The sequence below is a fragment of the Eumetopias jubatus genome, unplaced genomic scaffold (assembly GCF_037043125.1).
Source record: "Eumetopias jubatus isolate StellerSeaLion01/CBP00866 unplaced genomic scaffold, mEumJub1_p1.0 scaffold_14, whole genome shotgun sequence".
Taxonomy (NCBI): Eukaryota; Metazoa; Chordata; class Mammalia; order Carnivora; family Otariidae; genus Eumetopias; species Eumetopias jubatus.
In genome coordinates this window covers 24,629,185-24,650,640 of record NW_028274820.1, presented here as the reverse complement: position 1 = coordinate 24,650,640, position 21,456 = coordinate 24,629,185, and the positions used below count along the sequence as shown (strand labels likewise).

At 37.7% G+C, this 21,456-nt stretch overlaps 1 protein-coding gene and 1 non-coding gene across 3 annotated transcripts in view; one reads left to right on the top strand and one right to left on the bottom strand.

Annotated features, from left to right (window-relative positions):
* MAGI2 (membrane associated guanylate kinase, WW and PDZ domain containing 2) overlaps positions 1 to 21,456 on the top strand; it is a 1,300,621-nt gene that overhangs the window by 763,288 nt on the left and 515,877 nt on the right. The gene's annotated exons all lie outside the window — the stretch shown is intronic.
* LOC114222499 (small nucleolar RNA SNORA38) lies at positions 3,117 to 3,247 on the bottom strand. Its single transcript, XR_003611959.1, has one exon. It is a non-coding gene; the product is annotated as a small nucleolar RNA SNORA38 (small nucleolar RNA).

Genomic DNA, 21,456 nt, shown 5'->3' with positions numbered 1-21,456 from the left:
TTCTGGGTATGTCTGAGAGGGTGTTTCTGGAAGAGATGAGCATTTGAATTGGTGAGTAAAGTCAAATGGATGGCCCTCCCGAAAGTGTGTGGGTATCACCCAGTCTGTTGAAAGCCTAAGTAGAACAAAATTGTTGAGGATGTTTGAATATGCTGTCTGCCCTACTGAGCTGGGATCTTCCCCTACCCCTTGGTGCTCCTAACTCTCAGACCTGAATATCCAATTAGTTCTGTTTTTCTGGAGAACCCGGACTAATACACTGGGCACCATGCTTTGCGCACACTATAATTTTCACAGTGCTTTATTTTAATCCTTTTCACAGAGGAGGAATCTGAAGCTCAAAGATGGTTAGTAACTTGCAGGAGGTCTTTCAGGTAGTAAGTGACAAACTTGAAATTGCTTCCAACATTTTTGACACAGAGTTTGTGCTTAGAATAACATTTTCCCATTGGAAAGGTATTCAGTCAATGCAAGGTCAATTTTGCCCTGTTTTCTTTTCTGTATCTGGATGACTGGCTCCAAGTCTCTGCTCCTGTAGTGTGCCTTTGTCCTTCTGACTGTAATATCCCATCATTCTAAACCACTGGTTTAGAATGTTCTAAATTCTAATTAGAATGACAATTTCATTGTCCTGTGTTCTTAGAAGAACACAGGACAATGAAATTTCACCCCCACCCCCAAAGAGGGAGGAAACATTCTGAGGTCAAACAAGTTTGGAAATTATAGAATACTACCTACCATATCATCCTTGAAAGATTTATATTACAGATCTGTATTTTAAAGTTTTGAGAAGCCTTACAATAAAGAAACCTGTTTAAATTTGTATTTCTGGCATTTTCAAACCTGCTAGACTATGGAACTAATTGTCATGGAGCTCTGTTAGGATCTCCCCAGAACCGGTGTTTTGGAGCCCATGTTTGAAAACAACACTAACGTTCAACCCTGCAGGCTTCCATTGTATACCATGAAAGTCAAGTGATTGAGCTGGATGCCCTTTAAGAGTTCTTGCAGCCTACAGTGTGTAGTACTGGTATTTTGTCCATACAACCAACTCTGTACTGAGTAGTCACTAGGACTCAGCCTCTAGAAACCTGGCCATGTCAGTTTGTTCTCCCTCAAAGTAAACCAGCAAGGACAGACCAGAGGTGGGAATAAAGACAAAAAGTAGTTATATCCTCAAGACCAGTATTATACCTACTGTGATTTCAAAACAATATTTCTTAAATTTCTCTTTCATAATTTAAGTGCCTAACATCCCTCCAACCACACACAAAAAAGGATTTTATTATGTAAAACAACATAGTCATACCAGGAATTAAAGAATATTAAATTGGAAATTTCAAGTGAGACAATAAGATATAATAGCAATTAATAATGACAATAGTACTATGATTTGAAAATAGCAATAAGAAACCTTTACTTGTATACTAGACTCTATTCAAAGATATATAGATAAGTAGATATAGAGATAATCATTTAATCTTCACAGATATATAATCATTTAATCTTCATAAAAACCTATAAAGGAGATATCATATTATTATTCCCATTATGTAGCTGAAGACACTGAAGCCCAGGAAACTAAAGGAACTGGATCCCAAGCCCAGCAAGTGGCAAGAAGCTGGCATGGAAGAGTAGGAGGGTGTGAAAGGGGGAGAAAGGGTTTGTGAAGAGAAAGTTACGCTATGACTCCACCCCAACCAAAGTGGAGGGATGAAGAATAATTAACCCCTATGACTTCAGATCAAGAGAGGATCTTAATTTGTGTTCCCTGCAGTAGACTGGTATCTATGTTGAGCCTAAGAAATCAAAAAGCTAGGCATCCAAATGAAAAGGAGTAAAATTGTCCCTATTTGGAGACAACATATATAGGAAACGCTGAAGTCTCCATAAAAACAAACAGACAAACAAAAAGCCTATTAGAACTAATAAATGAATTCAGTAAAGTTGTAGGATACAAAATAAAAAAAGAAAACAGTTCTCTCTTTTTATACAAACAGTAAACTATCTGAAAGGAAATTAGGGAAATAATTCCATTTACAATAGCACCAAAAAGAATATACTACTTAAGATAAATGTAAGTAAGTTAAGTAAATACTTGTATACTGAAAACTTCAAAACATTAATGAAAAAAATTTAAAGACGTCAAACAAATGGAAAAATATTCCATACTCATGGATTGGAAGTTTTAATATTATTAAACAGTGTGGCATAATGACAAGCACGTAGACCAATGGAACTGAATAGAGAGTCTGGAAGTAGATCTACAAATATATAGTCAGCTGATGTTCATCAAGGATGCCAAGCATATATAATGGGAAAAAAATAGTTTCTTCAACAAATGGTGCTGGGAAAACTGGATATCCATATGCAAAATAATAAAATTGGACCATTATTTTATACCATACATAAAAATAAAGTAGATTAAATACTTAAACATAAGACCTGAAGCCATAAAACTATTAGAAGAGGGGCGCCTGGGTGGCTCAGTTGGTTAAGCGACTGCTTTCAGCTCAGGTCATGATCTTGGAGTCCTGGGATTGAGCCCCGCATCGGGCTCCCTGCTCATCAGGAAGTCTGCTTCTCCCTCTGACCCTTCCCCTTCTCGTGTGCTCTCTCTCTCTCTCTCTCATTCTCTCTCAAATAAATAAATAAAATCTTAAAAAAAAAATTTTAGAAGAAAACATAAAAGGAAAGCTTCATGGCATTAATCTTTACAATGATTTCATGGTTATGACACCAAAAGCCAGGCAACCCAAACAAAAACAAATAGGATTACATCAAACAAAAAACTGCAAAGCAAAGGAAACAATAAACAGAGTGAAAAGGCAGTCTATCAAATGGGAGAAAATATTTGCAAATCATGTATCTGATAAGGGGCTAATATACAAAATATATAAAGAACTCATACAACTCAATGGCAAATAATAAAAAAATAATAATCCTTTTTAAAAATAGGCAAAAATCTGAATAGACATTTTCCCAAAGAAGACATACGGCTGGTCAACAGGCACATGAGATGTTCAACATCACTAGTTGTCAGGGAAATGCAAATCAAAACCACAATGAGATAAAACCCACACCTGTTAGAATGGCTTTTTTTTCTTCTTCTTCTTCTTTGTTGGATGGTTCATCTTGAGCCTGCAGGGAGCAAGCTGGCCCCAGACTTCTCCAAATCCACATTTCTTTGCCTCCAATTCTGACGTGTCCAAAGACAGGGAACTACAGACACACCTTTGTAGGAGGGTCTAGAATGGCTATTAACAAAAGGACAAGAAATAGCAAGTGTTGCCAAGGATGTGGAGAAAAGGGAACCCTGTGCACTGTTGGTGGAACGGAAGCCACTGTGGAAAACAGTATGACGGTTCCTCAAAAATTAAAAATAGTTACCATATGATCCAGCAATTTCACTTCTAGGTGTTTATCTGACGAAAATGAAAACACTAACTCAAAAAGATACATTCGCCCCCATGTTTATTGCAGGATTATTTGCAGTAGCAAAGATATAGAAACAGCTTACCTGTCTATGGGTGGATGAATGGCTAACGAAATTGTGGTATATACAGTTGACCCTAGAACAATGTGGGAGTTAGGGATGCCAACCCCCCATGCAGTTGAAAATTCACATATAACATTTGACTCCTCAAAAACATACCGACTGTTGACCAAGAAGCCTCACTGATCACACAGTTGATTAATACATATTTTACATGTTAAATATATTATGTGCTGTAATAATAATAATAATAATAAAGTGTTCTAGAGAAAAGAAAATGCTATTAAGAAAGTCATTAAGAGGAAAAATATTTACAGTGCTGTACTATATTTATCTACCATAAATTTACATCATCTGTTTATAAGATGAATTGTCTATTAGTACCTACAGCAATATTGTCTTATATAATACAAAATGCCTTGTATTACTAACACTAGATATCAAAAATAAAAAGATAATGTGAAAAAAATCGTATTTATTTCCAGGTAAAATGCTTCATGCATTGATAACAAAGAAGCAGCAATATGATTCCCTTATGGTAGCCTATTGTAATCGACTGGATTGCTTCACAGTAGCCTAGCCTATATACTAATGAATGAATGATTATAAAATTTTTATGGCATGCAATATCACAGTCATATTTATAATAGAGTATTAGAAACATTGTTACATTTTTTAAAAAAACACCTGTGATGATTCTGATACACAGTTTCTCCAATTATGAGAGGTAATTTTTTTCTTAATTTGTTATTTCTAGGTGACACAGTTCATCTGAGAGTTTTTTCAAATTACCTCAACCTCCAAAAAATTTTTTCCAATATATTTCTGGAAAAATATCCACATATAAGTGGGCCTGTGCAGTCAAACCCATGTTGTTCAAGGGTCAACTGTATATACAATGGAATATTATTCAACCATAAAAAAAGGATTAAATCTTGCCATTTGCAACAACATGGGTAGTAGCCTCAATGGCACTATGCTAAGTGAAATAAGTGAAAGAAAGACAAACACCATATGATCTCTCTTATACGTGGAATCTAAGAGCAAACAAAACCCAAAACAAACAAGCTCATAGATTGAGTACAGATTGGTGTTTGCCAGAGGTGGGAGGGAGGGTGCAAAGCGTGAAGGGGGTCAAAAGGTAAAAAGAAAAAAAAAACATTAAAATATAATGAGCAGTAAGTATTTCTGGAAGACAGGAAACCAAAGAAAGAGAGAACACAGGTTTATTAACTTAATCAAATTCTATTGTAATCATTTGTTTATAAGTCTTTTCAACTGGACTACTTTAAGACTTTTGATTCAGGAAGAGTTTATTATTTATGTTTATAGTCCTAGGACCCCCAGTATCTGCCACATAGTAATCAACAAATTGCTATTGGAAGCAGGGGAAAAAAAAGATTAATCTCCAAAATATATAAGGAATTCCTACAACTCAAATGATTAAAAAAATAAAAAACCCTAATAGCCCAGTTAAAAAATGGACTATAGACTTAAATAGACATTTCTTCAAAGAAAATCTACAAATGGCCAATAGTTATATGAAAAAATGCTGAATGTCACTTATCAAGGATATGTTTGACTACTAATGAGATAGAATATATGATGCAGTTTTCATGCAAAAGTTGCTTACTACAAAGGAAGAACCCTATTAAGTGTCTCTGACTTCTGACAGTTAGAGGCACTGCTAGCCCAGGACACAGGGCCTTACCCCTGGACTTACACTGTTGGATGCTCGAAAACATTTTCATCCCTCTCTGCTTCTTGAGGTTAATCTGTCCAGATTCATAACCCTCAGCAAGAGTGTCTGATAGACTTGAGATTTGGTCACATGTCTGCCCCCTAGCTGCCCAGGTTCAGAGTGCTATTTTTTTCATAGGTCTGGAATAGGAAATAGGATCCTTATTCTCACAACATTCACACAATGATGGACTTCTTAAACAGAGAGAAGGGGTTCAAATTCTGGACAAACTAGCAGCAACATCCTGCCCAGCTGCAGTATTATAGGCCCTGGGCAAAGGGCAAAGGTCCTCGTAGGAGGTATTTTCAAAAAGCAGTGACATCTGGGTTATTATTGTTAATGTAATTAATTCCATTAGTGTTCAGGCTCTTGTCAGACCCTGGAAAATATGTAATACATTTACAAATATGTATAGAGGATGTGGAAAAGAGTAAAATGAAAATTAGAAATGGTGAGATCTTTTTTTTTTTTTTTAATAGAAGAAACAGCCCACATACGTGAGAAACAGATGCAAAGACAGCAGAAAATATAGAGGAAATTATGGGAGGGGTATGTTAAGCTGAATACAAGGGCATGTAAACTGCAAGATAAGGGGAAATTTTATAGAGCAGTCATTTTAATTATATATATTAAAACTTTATTGATGCCATAAAATCCAAACACTCTAAACCTGGATTCTTTGTTAAAAGTACACCATCACATGCAAAGATAAATTGAATTTGTATGTAAAAGAGATAAACCAGTGTAACATTTTAGAAAATGTTTATATATTTAGAGAATATATATGGAATACCATGTAGTCCTATTCTCTCTTTCTCCCTCTCTCTTCCTCTTCTTGGTTCTCCTCTCCTCTTAACAATCTTTGTCCATTCTGTCTTACTCACCTTTGCTTACACTGACTGTTCTGCCTGGTCCCTCACGAAGTTGGTTAGTCTTAATTCTTTTCCTTCTCAGTCTACACATACACCCGCTCCTAAATCTGTATCCCTAACTCAGACCTAGTTCCTGGGTCTAAACCTATATATCGCCTCCGTCTGTGTTGTCCTTCAAAGTAACATAAACTAAAATTCTCCTAACTTGAGCACATCATCTCCTCAAAACCTCAGTCCCCACTGTAGTCCCAGCGTCAGTAAACGTCATACCTAGGAACATGATTGCCCCAGTCAGAAACATAGGAGTCACCCGTGATTCCCCACAACATTCAAGTAATCATCCAGTCCTTCCCGTCCTAACCCCTGAGTAGCATCTTCGTAATGTATCCCCTCTGGTCCGTTCCCGGTATCCTTGTCATTGTTCATATTCTAACCATCTCAGGGAACACCGAAAGCATCCTTACTGGCCTTTTTTCTCTTGGGGCTAGAGTAATCTTAATATCCAAATCTAATGGGGTTACTTCTCTGCTCAAATAGCTTCCATCAACTTTTCCATAAAATTCTTTTTATGCTATAGAATGGTATGGTCCTTCTCATCCCTGCCAGCTTCCACTTCATTAATTCCTATCCAGCATACACAAATTCCTTAAAATTGCTCTAAAATGTTACAGTCGTCCACACTAGCATGCCTTTGTGCTTGCATTTCCCTCTGCTGTCCTCCAGGGTCTGCCTGGTGAAATTCTGTTCATCTCCAAACAGATTTCAGTATGCTTTGTACCTGGGCCTTCTTATGGTTTTCATCATAGGAATTGTAGGATTATACTTTGGTTGTCATTTTTTTGTCTCTCTACTGGACTTTTAAACTCTTAGTACAGTTAATAGGATATAGTAGGTATTCAGTGAATTGTTACTGCATAGGCTTGTTAAAGGATATTTCAGTGTGAAATTGTGTATGTTAACCAGTGTTTGGTCCGTGTAATCTTTCTCCCTCACCTCCATATGCATTCTGTCACCAGGGCCAATCAACATTACTTTATAAACATTATTTGAATCCTTTCATTTCTCCTTAGTTCCACCATTACCATCCACCTTGTCTAAGATGCATTATTTCTTCCTGGATTGCTGCAGGAAGTCTCCTAAATAGTTTCCTTACATATGTTTTAGACTCTCTCCACTCCAATTTTCACATTACATCCAACATTTTTTTTTAAAGATTTTATTTATTTATTTGAGATAGGAGAGAATGAGAGATAGAGAGCACGAGAGGGAAGAGAGTCAGAGGGAGAAACAGACTCCCTGCCGAGCAGGGAGCCCGATGCGGGACTCGATCCCGGGACTCCAGGATCATGACCTGAGCCGAAAGCAGTCACTTAACCAACTGAGCCACCCAGGTGCCCCAGCATTTTTTTTAAAATGCAAAGCCAGCCCCCTCTGCTCTTCCACTGTCACCCCAGCCCCCCCCCACCCACACATAAATCCATGGATCCATGGCTTAGAATAAGGAATGGCGGCAATCTGATTTTCCATCATTGAGAGTGCATACACACAAAATGTGGTGGAGACACATGGAATATTATGCAACAGAAAAAAGATTCCATGTACTAATAACATGAAGGATCTTAGGAACATGGTTCTAAGAAGAAAAAAAATTAAGAAACTAAACAAGATCTGTAGCCCAATGCCATTTCCATGACTTTAGATGTATTTGTACAAAACAACAATGAATATTAGCAAGGATATATTCAAACACAAAGGTATGTTTTTATACTTCCTGCTCCCATTCCCTGCTTCATTTTTATCCTTAGCGCTTAACACCTAATCAACTTATGTTTTACTTATTTATGTCATTATTTCTCTGTTTTCCTCATTATAAATGTAAGCTCCATAAAGGATTTAGATCTATTTGGTTCACTGCTATTTTTTTTCAGTCCCTAGAGTGGTATGTGTCACAAAGAAATGCACTGTTTCCTGACATCTTAGGCTCACCATGCCTATTGTGTTGTTTAAAGAACTTTCCCTACCCACACTGGCCTCTCCCCAATACAGTTCTTTACCCCAGTGAACTCCTGCTCATCCATTAGACACCAGCTCAAGAAACCTTTCCTGACTCCTTTAGTCTACAATACATGCCATGAAATATTGGAATCAATCTTATTCCTCTGGATATCTATATATCGACATATCAAATGCCATTATACATTCATTTTTATGTTATTTCATTAGCACCAATATTCCTTACCAGTCTGTGAGCCACACAAGGGCAGGGACTGTTTCTGCTTTTGATCATTATTGTATTTCTGCTGCCTAATATACTACCTGGCACACAGTAGGTATTCAATAAATATTAGCCATTTGAATTAATAGGTCTCATAAGTTTTATAAATTCCTTTGTAGATTTTAAGAAAATAGAAATGCTCTCAGCCAGAATTCCCCTAAATCAATAATGCTTCACCTTTTGGATTTTTTAGTCCATTTCAAGGTCTCTTTTCTTTCAGAATGGCCTTCATACAGGTCTTATTGTCTCATCAAAAATGACATTGAGGTCACCAGCCTAGATAAGATCTCCCCAGAATAGACATCTAGCAGAGCTAGAAGGCAGCAGATTCATTTTTGAAATTAAGAGGAACCTGTATTAGAGCATCTCCTGTCATTACTTGCTCCTTTAAGAAAAACATTTAAGTTAATTATGTATAAGAAAATTAGTATTTCTTTTTCCTTTGAGCCGGATACTATGCCTTGTTCAGCTCAGAATTTTGTAAAAGATTTAGTACTTTTCATTATCAGCTTTCTTGGCACTCCTCAGTGTTTCTGTCAGTTTAATTAGAAAAAGTACGGGAGGTCTTTGATGACTAAAACATTGAGTCCCTACATCTAGTAACCAGTGCCTGGGATTGCTTATTGTAAAAGGAGCTGGCTTTTCAGAGTCAGGGAGCTAAAGCTTCGATCAGATTGCTCTTAAAATCATCATTAATTTTCCCCATTCTTGGTTAATCAATTATTTTGATACCAAAGTAATTCTTGGTTAATCAATTAATTTCAACTCCTTTTCTAAAGCTGAAAGCAAAGAATAAATGAAACCTGATAAGCAAAATCTATGTGATAGGACTTACTTTTTAAAATGAAGTTCCTAACCTATATGCAGGTTTATTTTTTTCTAATAATGTATTTGATAGAAAAGGTTTATTATTTAAATGATCAAAATAAGCATAAAAAACATTCAGTGAAAAGAGATTTTTCCCCATTTCTTTCGCCTGCCCCCCCCCCCCCATTTCACATTATCATATGCCTGGTTCTTTGCTAATGTGTCCAATCTTACATATGTCAGTTTGCCTGCACTTCCCATCCCTTTCCTTTGTCTTATTCTTGTGAAAAGGCTCTCAGATTTAAACAAAAATGCCCTTAAATGAGAGAACGTAGCATTTCCACTCAGTTTTGAGTGTGGAGACTAAATCAAATGTTCACAAAGACTTGCTTCAAAGTATTCAAGACAAGACATCTTTCAAAAGGAGAGAAAAGGTTTTTGATCTTCTGGGAATTATAATATATGGAAAGGAAGGAGTGAGAGAAGAAAAAAGATTATATTCTTCCAGAATTTGGGTTAGAAAAACAAGAGTATGGTAGTTAACCTTTCAAATCCTTACAACAGTTAGGCAGTAGAACTGTCTATGTAGCTTTGATTGTGGGACAGATTCTGTTGATAATTCCTCGTGTTCAAATCTAAGAGATTCAGCTAAGTGGGAATCTAGCTTGCCTCCGTCATCATTACAGGAAGGAAGCTTTTGTGCTGATTATATTATATATGGATGGGAACAAGCCCATAGGAATTGTTTGATACACAAACAATTCAAGCTTAATATTTTCTGCTTGTATTTTTTGTTGTTGTTTCCCTAATGTAAATCCTTCCAAGTGTGTTATTATGTTTCATAGGTTACATTGCAAAGTGTAAAGATTTGAACTTCTTTGCTTTGGAAAAGGAAGGTTTGAGAAAGTGATTGTGTCAGGGGTAAAGGGGAGATATCATTGTCCAAAACATTCAGCCATTAAATTTTTTTAAAGTTGGAATTACATTAGCATCCAGTAAGGATGCAGAATTTGAATATATCCTTTTTTTTTTCTTTTGGTCAGAATTTGAATATATCTTAAGGATGCTCCCAAAGTACTGAAAGAAAATAGGATTTTTACATTATCTTAAAGTAAACAACTAAAATTTCCTGAGATGAGGAAGACAGGACTTCTAAGACCTTTTATGCAAAATATATGAAATGCTGTTTCTCAGCAGGTGAATTTCAGAAAGAATGCCAAGAATATTCTTGTGAAAAAAGTGATTAAGAATGATTGCCCCGGGGTGCCTGGGTGGCTCAGTCATTAAGCATCTGCCTTCAGCTCAGGTCGTGATCCCGGGGTTCTGAGATTGAGCCCCGCATCGGGCTCCCTGCTCCGCGGGAAGCCTGCTTCTCCGTCTCCCACTCCCCCTGCTTGTGTTCCTGCTCTTGCTGTCTCTCTCTCTGTCAAATACAAAAATAAAATCTTTAAAAAGAAAAAAGAATGATCACCCAAGACCCACATTTTCAAATCTTTGAGACCATTGAGAGATATATTTAGTTTATTGCAATACACATTTGCTTTACTATACAATATAAGAGGATGAATCAGATTCAAGAATTAAATTTGTGGGGCACGTGGTGGCTCAGTCAGTCAAACATCCAACTCTTGATTTCGGCTCAGCTCATGATTTCAGGGTGGTGAGCTTGAGTCCTGTGTAGAGCTCCACACTCAGTGGAGAGTCTGCTTAAGATTCTCTCTCTCTCCCTCTGCCCCTCCTTTCTAAAATAAATAAATAAATCTTAAAAAAAATAGAATTAAATTTGCATCTTTCCCTAAAGTATTGCCAGATAAATATATTTTACTTTATTTTTATTTTGACCAAGTAGTGTATGAACATATTTAAAAAGTCAAGTAGCATAAAAAAGGCCAACGTTTAGTAACAAGAGTCCTACTATACCTGTTACTAACCCACATTCTCCTCCTTTAAGACCACCACTATTAACTTATTTAGTAATTCAAGCTGATATGGGACTACACATTTTAAACTCATATTCTTGCACTCTTATTTGTTGGTTTATCTGTTTTAGAAATTATATTTTGACTCCTGATCTAGTGTATATATTCTTAGCTCTTTTCCATTTACATGCCACATACAGTGTCCCTCATATACCGTATACCTCTCTCTTCCCCTCAGAGGTAATAATATTTTTTTTATTAAATTCACTCATGGTTTATTTTCTTATGATTATGTAAGCATTATTCAGTCCTGAGACAAGTGATGTACTATGATTTTATATGTCATTTTTTTCATAAATTAATAACTGCCTCATTTTATCATTTGCTTAATTTTCTTTTTTTTCTATTTTTTGTAAAGATTTTATTTATTTATTTGAGAGAGAGCACAAGCAGGGGGAGGGGGGAGGATGAGAGAAAAGCAGACTCCCCTCTGAGCTGGGAACACGCCACAGGGCTCAGTCCCAGGGCCTTGAGATCATGACCTGAGCTGAAGGCAGACACTTAGCCAACTGAGCCACTCAGGTGCCCCGCATTTGCTTAATTTTCTATTATGTATTGTTAAATTTTTCTTTTTTTTTAAGATTTTATTTATTTGAGAGAGAGACAGAGATAGCTAGAGAGAGCACGGGCTGGGAGGAGAGGGAGAAGCAGACTCCCCGCTGAGCAGGGAGCCTGACGCGGGGCTCGATCCCGGGACCCTGGGATCATGACCTGAGCCGAAGGCAGATGCTTAACTGACTGAGCCACCCAGGCGCCCCTGTATTGCTAAATTTTTCAACTGCACCAATAATTTTACAAAATGCTGGTGGATACTATTTTTGACATAAACCCATAGGACGATTTATAGGTTTCTTTTTCCCTTCTTGCTTCAATCTGTTGATCAGTCTTTTATATGCCATTATGTTATTTCACAGATATAACATCTATATTTTAAAACACTTTTCTTCTGTTCCCAGAACAGTCTCTCCTTCCCCTTGTTTCTACTTTTCTGTTTGTTTTGGTCTCTAGATGCTGGAGGTTTCTACACAGGCCAAGTGATTCTTGGCTGTGTGTATTCCGGTATGAGGCATTGGGACATAGTTGAGAGGTCTTAGACCTCTCCATGTTTGGAAGAGGGCTGTTTGTCTGGTAGGCTGTATTCAAGGGGACTAGCCAGCAGCCTGGTGCTTTTCAGGGGAAGGGGGAGCATCTTCAGACTTCACTGTTAGCAGCTCTTCCCCTAGGGCCATTCAGTTTCTCCAGAGCAGAGTACTGACGTCTCCCGCGGCGGGGTTCATGCCTACTGCCTGTGTTCTGGGTGCCCTAGAGTGAGGGAAAGGAGCTGACAAGCTCAGAGCTTCATTGAGCAAACTTCTGTTTAACTCTCCTGTTTCAGCTTTGCACTTAAGCCCAGTTACCTTCAGGGGGCCCACAGTATATATTGGTTGATTCTCTTTGGTAACTTTATGCAGGCTCTAGATTTCTGCTTCTTATTTCTGCTAAGGTTAGTTAGCTCTCTATTTTTTTCTTCTAAAATTGTGCTGCTGTCCTTGTTCTGTTCTCGCCCTTCCTTCCCCTCCCCCCGTCTTTAGTCCTCTGTTACAATTGTAGTAGGGCTTTGGAGAGAGAAAAGTGTCTTCAATTATCCATATATTTATCTAGGTAAATTGAAAAGATTATTAAGATACAATAATAACATTTTTTAAGGAGTCACCCAGATATTTACAAATAAAAACACCCTCTGGCATTAAAGAGTTAGATGGAAGGTTGGGTATGTGAGCATTCTGCTTAGAGGATTCTGATGGACTCTTCAACTTCTGTGGATAATTCTGTATTCTGTATAGGAAAAGGCACAAGTCTGAAGTTCACAAGAAAGAATTTCTCTGACCAATGCAGGGCTCAGGGGGCACCTGGGTGGCTCAGTCGTTAAGTGTCTGCCTTTGGCTCGGGTCGTGATCCCGGGGTCTTGGGATCGAGCCCCACATCGGGCTCCCTGCTCCTTGGGGAGTCCGCTTCTCCCTCTCCCTATACCCCTACACCCCTCTCATGCTCTCTCTCTCTCTCTCTCGCTATCTCTCTTTCAAATAAATAAATAAAATCGGAAGAAAGAAAGAACGAAATGCAGGGCTCAGAAAATGCCCTATGACAACCCCAAATAGGAAGAGCAAACAGGAATGAAGTCTTATCGCCACAGGAGGCACGGTTAACATGACCTGTCTGTGTAGTTGTCAGTGTCACTCTGGGGAAAGACTCCAGATACCAAATTAGGAGAGAACCTGAGGCCTGGATACAGGAATTACTGGAAGCCAGACATGGCATATTGCAGTATTCATTCCAAATCTAGAGGTTCCAGAAGACTACCTAAGAGTTTACTGGTTAGTAATACTGTTCACTGGAAGAGTAGAGTGAAAGAAATAGTTACGTTGTTTTGGTAGCAATTAAAATGTTAAAAATCAGTATTATTGGCTTTATAAAATTCTTATGTTTGTTCAAACCTATTTTATTCATTCTGGCCTCTCTTAGCTCCTGGACTCTGGATATTTGTCAAAGACTAAGGAGAGGAATGAAATGGTCATCCATCGGTAATCTCCAACAGATTAGGGAGATTCTGGTTTACTTTATATGCTAGACTATGAATGGCTTTTTATACAGATATGGAAATAATTTTAATGAAGGGGAAAATGTGTCCTCAAAGTATACCAAGGTACAAACGGATAGTAAAAAGGTAGTGAATAAAATTTTATACAAATCATAAAAAGAATAGCCATATGGAAGCCTTCATTTCCAGAACTTGATTTTTACTTGAACAGATTTTAGTGGTGTTCAAGTACAAGGTCATATCCTATGAGTACATGCAATACTAGTATTTCAGGACTTTGACTGTTACGTATAAAATCTATATACATCTAATTTCCCATCCACATTCTCTCCTAAACTCCACACCCATGAATCTAATGCATTCTTGACATCTCCACTTAGATGCCCTGTAAGAATTCAACTCAATGTGTTTGAAACTAGCTCATCGTCTTCTTCCAAACCTATCCTGGGGTACTCATCTGTCCCTGTGAATGGGTAGCTAATATCCCAAGCCAGAAATGTCTACCAACTTTGGTGTCTCCTTTCCTCTAAATAACCTAACACTATATCCTGGCAGTTTTACTTCTTAAATTATTCCTTAAACATGTCCACTTTCCAGTCTCACTTTCCAACAGCTTGCTTTTTTTTTTTTTTAGGTCATCAGAATGTTTATCCAAATCAAAAGCAACACCACCAATTGCCTCCCACGTTTCCAGATTTACCACTTTTTACTTCGTTCACTGTAATCATAGTGATCCTTCTCTAGTACTAATCCAATTGTTTACTGCCTTGCTTAAAAATCCTTCAGGGATCTTCCTAGCCTTCAAAAGGAAGTTGAAACTCCTTAATAAAGTTTATTTGACTGTCCTCTGTAGTGTCATGTCCTCTCTTCCAGACATTGAGTTTTAATCCCCCATATCTCCCCAAATGGGCCATGCCCTCTCATAGCTCTTTTTCCTCTGCCTAGACTCCTCTCATATAGTCACTTCCTCACCACCCTCCTTTACCTTTATTTACCAAACTAATTCCTTCTACCTTTCAGGCCTCTACTTAGAGGCTACTTCTCCAGGCTGCTTTCCCCAACTGCCCACTATACCTATACCATATCCCTTTCCTAAACTCTTCTCACAGTATTCACCGAACCTTACTGCAATTCTCTATTTAATTCCGTGGCCACTAGACTATACAGTCCTTGAGAACATATAGTTTGTTTTCTTTACCATAATATCCCTAGAGTTTAACATACTGTATTCATAAAAAGCATTCAATAAATACAGTTTAAATTAATGTGCAAGCAAATTTAGTTACTTAACTTTGAACAATTCTTTGAAGACATCCCGAGAAGACCATTAAATCCAAAATAATTTAATATTTAGAAGAGGTTTTTAGAATATACTGTTTTTATATTATATTCTATGTCAGTTATATGGTGATTAAAAATAAAAAAGTGTCACATACCTATTTTTCTTGGATTATTAAATAGACGTATGCAAATTTTACCAAGTGAATGATTCTGTATGGGGGAGGAAAACAGAGTGTCAGATATCACAAAGACTCTAGGAATATTGGATTGAAGATTGCTGAAGAAACCTTGTAAAGATATATGCAAGCAAAACCACAATAGCCTGATATTTTGAAAGCCTTGTTCTCAAATCCCTACTCTAATAAATGTGAATCTAACCATTAAGAAATCAAGTTATCCAATATCAATTGCATTTACAATTAAATGCAGATGAGAAGTATGAGAACAGTTTAGGAATCTCAAGAGTCTGCCAATATTTAAACCATTTAATGATGTGTGCATTTTGTTTACCTTTTCCTTTATTTCTCTGTCTCTTATATCACTGCATGGGTTCTGTGATTGAAATCCTGTGGGTTAGGGGGCACCTGGCTGGCTCAGATGGTTGAGCACCTGCCTTCAGCTCAGGTCTTGATCCCAGGGCCCTGGGATCGAGCCCTGCATCGGGCTCCTGGCTCAGGGGGGAGCCTGCTTCTGCCTCTCCCCCTGCTCATGCTCTCTCTCTCTCTCTCTCTGTGTCTCAAATGAATAAATAAAATCTTAAAAAAAAAAAAAATCCTGTGGGTTAGGAAAACTACAAGTTTTTTTGCTTTCTGTGTGTGGAGTTGAATGGGTTAGCCACGCTGTGCCGATGACTGTATTGCAAGTTGTCAGGACTCAGCAGCATTGTGATCCAAATCTTCTAAAATTAGTTGTTAGACCACAGAGCAATTCACTTAATTTAGCTATTTTATGTAAAGCATTACAAAAATGTATCAGATTATCAATAATCTTAGGACATGTCATAATAGCAAATAAAAATAGCAAAATGTACACTTCTCAAACTGGAGGATGCCCAGGAATTAGTCAGTGCTACGGAATAAATTTGTTGGACCTTACATAACTAATCAAAGTCCTATTCCCTCTCCTACCTGTACATTTTTTTTTTTTTTTAGGTTTGTCTCTTTGGTTAGCTTCTCCTCTACCAACAACTCAAGAGCAATTCCTACTTAAAGAATCTTGTCTTGAACTTTTATTGCATCCTAAAATAGGCTTTTCTCTATTGTGGCAGTTCTCCAGCTTTTTTCCACTTCAACACACAGGTGAGGTACATTCACATGTGTAGCACACATGGAAACATCCAGATTTCTGTCTGCAGCATAGATAAAAACAGTTCTGTATGATTCCCTGAGGGCTAGCTTATATTGCACCCTGACTCCCTGTTACATGATAGACCCATCCATGTGGCTATTGTGATGGCTAGGTTGAGCACTGTTAACACTATTGGACACTGGGGCAAGATCAGAATTTCTTGATGGCATCGGGATGACAATCAGAGCTCTGGAAGTAATTGGTAAATAAGAAGAAAGCTAGTTTACTATTCTTCTTCAATAGTCTGTCCTAGTAACTTGCTAAAAGGCATGCTAGACATCACCTGCAATATGGCTTTAAAACTTGAAGCAATAGGGAGTGAAAACTAGTAATACTTCCTACCAAGGTGGACCTAACAAATACAGAACCTTCATGTAAAGGGATAGGATTCAAAGTTAGAGGACTTAGATTTTAGTCTCACTTTTACTCATTACTAACTCTTTTTTTTTTTTTTTTTTTTTCTGCTTCCATAGTACTTAGTCCACATCCTTGAAATAGCCACCACATTGTATCTGCTTTTCCCTTTAGGATGGAAGCTCCTGGAACCAGAGGACTGATAAAGGTATTCTTGTGTCCTCAGAATCGACTACACTTCATTTTCAGGGCTTCATTCTTTTGCTCTAATAATACCAAGGTATATACTTCACTGGTGTGGTATCTTCCTAGTTCCTTCCTTCCTACCTTCCTTCCTTCCTCCCTTCCTCCCTCACTCCTTCCCTCCCTCCCTCCCTCCTTCCCCTCCCTCCTTCCTACCTCCCAAATACAAATATTTTTTGAGCAATTGTTCTGTTCTAGGAACTGATGAAAGAACAGTGAACTAGGCAAAGTCCCTGTCCTTATGGGACTTACTTCCTAATAGGGAAAAGTCTTGGTTTAGATCCAGATTCATGTGCATTCCTTTTGACTTCTATCCATAACCCACCAAAGGAGAACTGAATTACAAAGTTACTCTCTGGTTATAATTCCTCTGGATTTGAAGAATCCTAGGGACAAATAAAGTCTCAGACCCATCACTCTACTGAAGAATATCTTAGTGTCTCTAACCTCATATGCTCCTGTTTGAGAGCCTACCAGTCCTCTGCTTCCCAAGATTGTACTTTCCCCTAATCCATTATTAAAGCTTTGAGTGCCTCATCACAGATACTTCTATTTGCATTTCTTATTCTTCAGTGAATGTTAGTGCTATACAGTGAAAAAAAATGAAAATAATTCCCATTTATATTAACTGACTGCAATGCTAAAATGTATCTGAACTGAGCACAGTTTTCTTTTGCGGAAAACAGCATAGAAACCAAATGAATACCTATATTCTAGGTCAAACTCACATAGGACAATCTCTCTGAAACTTGTTCTTGAGCAGGTTAGACAGCAGAGTGTGAAACATTAAGTTCTTTGCTTTTTAAAAGCAGTAATTAAACTTGATAAGAGAGTAAACAGACATCTCAGTAAAGACGGTTTAAAAAGAAAGATAATTTCAGAAAACAGAACAATTTCTTGAACCTAATTTTATCCTGAAATCAAATACCACCTTAAATTTAGGCACAATTAAATATTTACCTTTCCACAGGTTATATATAGTTTCACATTAAGGTAATTTGTTTTTGCTCTGACTCCAAACAGCATGGCACCAAATTGGTGGAGAAAAATTATGGAAAATGTTGCCCAAAGTTCTCTGCCAAGTTAAATAACACAGGGTAGCAAAGGGTAGGAATTATTTGGTAGAATTTGAGGACATTATCTTAAAAATGACAAGCTTATATCTGAGCTTCAGGGTTCATCCCACAAACTGATAGCAGAACTGACGGCAAAGAATGTTTATGTAATGTGAGATGTAGGTAGATTAAAAGAAGGGATATTGACTAAGTATGTATAGTCCTGTTAGTATAGGTGAAGCCAGAGCTACCAAACATCTGTTCAAAATGCAGATTCAAGTATCTGCCCACTCAAACTCCTGAATCTGATATGTTTTTTGGAGACTGAAATTGAGGATGGATACCCTTAACAAGAGTAGCTGCCCTATCCTATCAGTACCACAGTTTTAGTGCGTTAGTTCTAAAGCTATAATGAATGAAAACAAGAACAAAAGTTCTCAGACCTTGGACAGTATTCAGTTTTTTACTGGAGGTGTGGAAGTTTGGGAACTCTGTAATAAAAACTTGAAGTTTGAAGAATATCCTCTGCTTACTCCATTCCAAGTATCTTCTTCTTCTTCTTTTTTTTTTTTTTAGATTTCATTTATTTGTTAGACAGAGATAAAGTGAGAAAGGGAACACAAGCAGGGGGAGTGGGAGAGGGAGAAGCAGGCTTCCCGCTGAGCAGGGAACCCGATGTGGGGCTCCATCCCAGGACCCTGGGAAGGCAGACGCTTAACAACTGAACCACCCAGGTGCCGCCATTCCAAGTATCTTCAGCTTCTACGTTGTTCTTGGAGATACCAAACCCAAAATGTTTTCTTGCATTCCCCTCCCCATTTGGAAGATAAACAAGAGTTGGTCATCTTCAAACAAAAGCTCATGAAAGAGTTCTAGGATGCACAGTATTGATGCCTTCTTATTGGTTACCATGCTATTTTAGTTCTGCAACAAAAGGCCCAATGGAACTCCCCAGTTGCATGTCCCCCATGTAAGTTCTCCCTGCCTTCACTCTTCGCTACCTCTACCTCTGGTCTATTACCACCACTAAACCAGTATGTCAGAAACTGAACTTTTGTTACTTCTGTGTTTAAAGCTGTCAGTAGCCTCTAATTTCTGAAAAAAAAAAAAGAAAGAAAAAAGAAATCAGAAATTTCTAGCATAACACACAAGGCCCTCTGATCTCGCCTTTTACAATGTGTGCAGTCCATGTTCTCACCATCTTAAAATCATTTTGATTCCCCTCCCAGTGCTTGCTTTCTCAGTTTTCCAAAGCATGGACCAGGATTTCCTCTCCTGACAATCCATGCAAATATTCATCTGTTCATTACATAGACAAGCAGAATGTTATGATTATGTGTCCTTTCCTGTTTGGGTTTTAAATGCTTTCTTTTTCTAATTGATTTTTCTACTGTCACTATTTGTCTTTTTTGTACCTTTATTTTTTTTCTTTCAAATGCTGTATTATGTCATGTATTCAGTCAAGTTTTTAATTTTTCCAAATACCATCTTTGCAGTGCCTTCTGTTCCCTTGCCTCACTCAGGGTTACTTATAGGTTGCATATATTGTTTTTCTGGGTTCTATTTTGTTTTTTGTGGGGTTTTTTCCCCCCTGTTTCTCTCTTTGGTCTTACTAAAGTTCACCTTGAAGTAAATTCTTCATAAAACATATTTGCGAGGTAAATTTCTGAGTCCTTGTCTGAAGTCTTGCCCTCCCATTCGCTAGTTTAACTAGATGCACAAGGGGCACCTAAGTGGCTCAGTTGGTTAAGTGTCTGCCTTGGGCTTAGGTCATGATCCCAGAGTCCTGGGATCGAGTTCCACATTGGGCTCCTTGCTCCACAGGGAGCCTGCTTCTCCCTCTGCCTCTGCCTCTTTCTGTCTCTCATGAATAAATAAAATCTTAAAAAAAAAAGAAAAAAAATAATTAGGTGCAGGACTCTGTGTATTTTCCTCAGAACTTTGAATCACCATTCCACTATCTTATCAGTATTCATACCATTCTGATACTTATTCCTTTATAGGTTATCTGGCTATTTGCTTGTTTTTCATTTTTGTTTATCCTTTTGCTTTCTTTGTTTTTAACATTTTCTCTGCTTTGGGCCAGGGGTCACTGAGCTATGGCCCAAGGGCCAAACCCAGTCCACCAGCTGTTTTGCACCTGAAGTTCTTTTGGAATCCAGTGATGCTCGTTCACTTACATATTGTCTATGTTTGCTCTTGTGCTATAACAGGATAGTAAAGTAAATGTGACAGAGACTCTATGGTCTACAAAACCTCAAGTATTTACTCTCTGATCCTTAACGAAAGTTTGTTGACCCCTTGTCCTGGTATTCTGAAATTTCACAATAGGTCTACGTATATTACTTTTCAAAAAAAAGGTGTTTGTGCCAAAACTGCAGTGGATCTTTTCCATTTGAAGATAGTTTTTCAGCTCTGGAAAATAATATTTTTTAATGTTTCTTTGCACACTTAATCCTTCATGTTTATTATCCTGTCTGGAACCCCTGTTAGTCATATGTGGTCTTCATGGATTGACCTGAGTTATTTATCTTCCCTCATATTTTCTCTCCATTTGTCCCTTTATTCCCTAATATGAGGAATTTCCTTATTCTTATCACCCAACTCTCCACTTAAGTATCTTTAAATTTCATTCATCATGTGTACTTTTTTTTAAATTTCTGAATAGTTTCTTATTCTCTGATTTTTATTGTTTGTAACGACTTTCTTGTGTTAAATTTTCCTGACTGACTCTTACGTTCTTATCATTGTTCTTCACATTTTATGTTTCAGGCTTTTCTGAAAAGAAGGCTTTTTCTTCATGGCCTAGTTATATTTAAAAATTAGAAGTTCATTATGATCTCTGCCCACATATCTGTAGCCTCAGTTTAGGGAGCCAGCCTTAATCTTTCAGATCCCAGATGCTTCATTTAAGAGAGATTTACCCATGCTCCAGCTCCTATGTTGCCTTCCTAATTTTCATCAGAGAGGTCTGTTTACTTTTTTTTTAAAGATTTTATTTATTTATTTCAGAGAGAGAGTGAGAGAGAGAGAGAGAGCATGAGCAGGGGAGGAACAGAGGGAGAGGGAGAACCACTGAGCAGGGAGCCCGATGTGGGACTTGCTCCCAGGACCCTGGGATCATGACCTGAGCCGCAGGAAGCTGCTTAACCGACTGAGCCACCCAGGCGCCCCTGTTTACTTCTTTTTTTGATTTTGGGTTAAATGATCTTTAGGGTTCTACCTTTAGCTCCCTGTGTCATCTTGATCTCATCTACCCTGTGTCCTCTGAGCTCTGAGCCTCTTTCAACTTCTGTGGGGGCAAGGACTCCATTCTTCCACTTGGATGAAGCCCTTTCTTAATATATTCTGGTTCATGGCTATATGTGAGTACATTAACTATCACTGTATCCATTCTACCTTCCAGAATTTTAGTGAGATCTCTTGTT